This window comes from Humulus lupulus, chromosome 9 (assembly GCF_963169125.1).
Source record: "Humulus lupulus chromosome 9, drHumLupu1.1, whole genome shotgun sequence".
Taxonomy (NCBI): Eukaryota; Viridiplantae; Streptophyta; class Magnoliopsida; order Rosales; family Cannabaceae; genus Humulus; species Humulus lupulus.
In genome coordinates this window covers 145,928,131-145,931,970 of record NC_084801.1, presented here as the reverse complement: position 1 = coordinate 145,931,970, position 3,840 = coordinate 145,928,131, and the positions used below count along the sequence as shown (strand labels likewise).

General features: G+C 40.8%; 1 non-coding gene across 1 annotated transcript; it reads left to right on the top strand.

The window, feature by feature from the left end:
* Positions 1-2,832: 2,832 nt before the first annotated feature.
* On the top strand, positions 2,833-2,939 carry LOC133802954 (small nucleolar RNA R71). The gene has a single exon (XR_009877696.1). It is a non-coding gene; the product is annotated as a small nucleolar RNA R71 (small nucleolar RNA).
* Positions 2,940-3,840: the final 901 nt, after the last annotated feature.

Genomic DNA, 3,840 nt, shown 5'->3' with positions numbered 1-3,840 from the left:
TAAAGTCTTTGACAGTCTTAGGAGTAGGCAGGTTGGAGATAAGGTCGACTTTGGATTGATCAACCTCAATTCCTTTTTCAGAAACAATGTGGCCTAAGACTATGCCAGAAGATACCATGAAGTGGCATTTCTCCCAATTGAGCACAAGTCCTTTCTCAATGCATCGTTTTAAAACAGCTTCAAGATGAAGAAGACATGTCTCAAAGGAGTTTCCAAAAACGGTTAGGTCATCCATGAATACTTCCATTGATTTTTCAATCATGTCACTAAAGATGCTCATCATGCATCTTTGGAAAGTAGTTGGTGCATTACACAAGCCAAATGGCATACGTCGGAAAGAAAAAGTGTCAAAGGGACAAGTGAAAGTGGTCTTATCTTGATTCCCTAATGCAATCTTAATTTGATAATAGCCAGAATAGCCATCAAGAAAGCAATAGAAAGGATGACCAGGTACATGTTCAAGGATTTGATCAATGAATGGGAGTGGAAAATGATCTTTGCGGGAGGCGACATTTAATTTTCTATAATCAATGTACATGCGCCACCCCGTCACTGTTTTTGTGGGGACAAGGACACCTTTTTTCGTTTTGGATAACGGTGACACCAGATTTCTTGGGCACGACTTGAGTAGGACTGAACCATTTGCTATCAGCTACTAGGTAAATAATATCAACGTCTAGCAATTTCAAAACTTCATTTTTTACAACTTCTTTCATTTAGGGGTTCAGTCACCTTTGAGGGTCTCTTCGAGGGATGGCTTCATCCTCCAGATTGATTTGATGGGAGCAAATTAAAGGGCTAATACCTTTGATATCATCAAGCATCCAACCTATCGCAGATTTATGCGTTTGCAGTAGCTCGAGTAACTGCAATTCTTGAGAATTTTGAAGGTTGGACGAGATGATAACTGGAAAGGTTTCACCGTCTCCCAAGAAGACATGTTTCAAACCCTCGAGAAGTTGGGTCAATTGAACAATTGGAACCTCTTCGGCTGAAGTTTTTGGATGTGACCTCTCACGAGGTAGCTCTTTAAAGCGAGGTTGCCAAAACTGAGTCATTCTATTGTGTGAGTCTATGTGATCTGATATTGCAAGAGTAGACTCAATAAAACTGGGACTTTCGTTGTCAGAGAGAAAAAGGAGTTCATCAAGATTATCAAAGTTGCTTCGCACTTGAACCTCCTCGGGAATTAAAGAGTCAATCATGAATGTTTGATAGCATTCATCATCTTCTCAAGGTTGTTTCCCGATGTGGAAGGTATTGACTTCAAGAGTCATGTTTCCAAATGATATCTTCATTAGACCATTCCGACAATTGATTAAAGCATTTGCTATAGCAAGGAATGGTCTTCCGAGGATAATAGGAATTTTAGACTCCATGTTTACCACAGATTGGGTATCAAGAATAAGAAAATCCACGGGGTAATAGAATTTTTCAATTTGAACTAACACATCCTCAACAATACCCCTGGGCTTTTTGGTGGAACGGTCAGCAAGTTGTAGCACAATAGATGTTGGCTTCATTTCTCCAAGACCGAGTTGCGAATATACAAAGTAAGGCATGAGATTTACACTCGCGCCAAGATCAAGTAAGGCTTGGCTGACTTCATGGGTCCCAATTTAGCAAGAAATGGTGGGACAACTGGGGTCTTTGTATTTCGGCGGTGCCTTTCGTTCAATCACCGCACTCACTTGCTCAGTCAAGAAAGCAGTCTTCTTGACATGGTGCTTCCTTTTTGCAGTGCATAGATCCTTGATGATTTTGGGATAAGCGGGCACTTGCTTTATGATGTGAAGCAAAGGAAGATTAATCTTCACTTGTGTCAAGTGCTCAAGGATTTTAGCTCGGCTATCAGGAAGTTTCCCAACATGTTTCAAAGCCTGGGGAAATGGTACTTTTGGAGTGGCATTGAGTGGTGGATTTTTGGGAATAACTTTCGAAGTACTGGGAGAGTTGGATTTTATGGGTGGGTCTTGCAAAGTTTTACCACTTCTAGTCGTGATGGCATTTACTTCCTTGACATTTTAATCATTAGAATTTGAAGATCGGGCCATGTGTTGGCCTTGCACATTGAATTTCGGTTGGGAAGGAAGTTTGCCTTTTTCCGGAACGGCCAAAGATTCAGTCAATTTTGAAAATTGACATTTCATTTCCGTAATTTCTTCCATCATTTGGCAATTTAGTTTGGATTGTTCCTCTATGAATGCATGAAGAGTATTCTTGAGAGAATTTCGTTGTGGATGAGCATTGTATTGAGGTGTAGAATATGCCTTTGATGGTTGAACTTGTTGCTCATTTCTCCATTGGCCTCCAGACGATTGAGCTTGGTTGGAATCTCTCCAACTGAAATTTGGGTGGTTTCTCCAATCAGGGTTGTACGTATGAGAGAATGGCTTGTTATATGTCCCTAAGGCATTGCATTGCTCCTCATAAACCCCCATCATTTCATTCAAAGCTAAGTATTCCTTAGCTAAATGCTCTGTCCCTCCACAAACAAAGCAAGGTTCTTGCAGTTCCTCTTGAGCGATCATGTGTGGTTTTTGGCCATTTTTCGTCATTAAGACCTCAAATTGCTTTTTCAAAGCTTCGAGTTGGGCCTTAACACTATCCTCTTCTCGAATTTGATAAATCCCAGATGGTTTGTGTCAGTTGGTGCTATCAGTAGCACTTGGACCAGTCCAGGTGTGAGACTTTTTCGCGGTTTCTTCGAGATATTCAAGAGCATCGTCTGACTCTTTTTCAAGGAATTCACCATTGCATAGCAGTTCTACAAACTGGCGCTCATGACTCGTGAGGCCTTCATAGAAGTAACTAACCAAACACCAGTTCTCATAGCCATGGTACGGGCACTGATTTAACAGATCCTTGAATCTTTCCCAGACTTGATAGAACGTTTCATTGTCCTTTTGGGAGAATGTGGAAATCTGTCGTTTTAGACTGTTGGTCTTATGGCTAGGGAAGTGTTTCAGAAAGAATGATTTGGTCATCTCCTCCCATGTTCCAATAGACCTAGGTCTCAAAGAGTATAACCAACTTTTGGCTTTGTCCTTCAAGGAGAAAGGGAAGAACTTCAGTTGCACAGAATTGGCATTTTCGGCTCGGTTATAGAACGTGGCTGCTACTTCCTCAAATTCTCTGATATGCACGTATGGGCTTTCATTTTCCATTCCATGAAATGTGGGCAAGAGTTGAATCATGCCAGGTTTAAATTCTAATGCGAGCATATTAGGAGGGAAGATAATGCATGAAGGTGTGGAAGTGCAAGTAGGATGGAGGTAGTCATTGAGAGTTCTTGGTTGGATTTCATCATTGCGAGCCATTGCAAATGGATTATTGTCAACTAAAGTTGATGGAGAAGCAGGATTGGTGGAAGGAGTTTTGGAAGGAGTGGTGGATGAATTGGAAGAAGTGTCACTAGAAGTTTCGTGATGATTCATCCATTCTAGAAAATCAGAATTAGATTTTTTTTTATTTTCTTTGCTTTTTTTTTTGGGTTTTTTTTTTGTTGTTAAACTTGTTCCCTGGTAGATTTGGAGGTTTTTGGGTGATCTCCAACGCCTTACTAGAACTCCCCGAGGTTACTGAGTAAGTATGGTGGATCACAAGTTAAACCTTTTCGACCAAACAACCTTTAAGCTGAGTGAAATTGCTTATTTTGACATAACAAGCTTGGTTTTCTTATAGTAATAAGTTCAACAATGTAATATTGCAAATGTATATGCTCGAAATGTTCCCAGGCTGATTGGGAAGGTTGTCAAGGTACCGCTTTAGACCCACACTTGCCTAGACAGAACTCCCCGAGGTTCCCAGGTAAGTGTGGAGGGTAACGCTATCACAAAC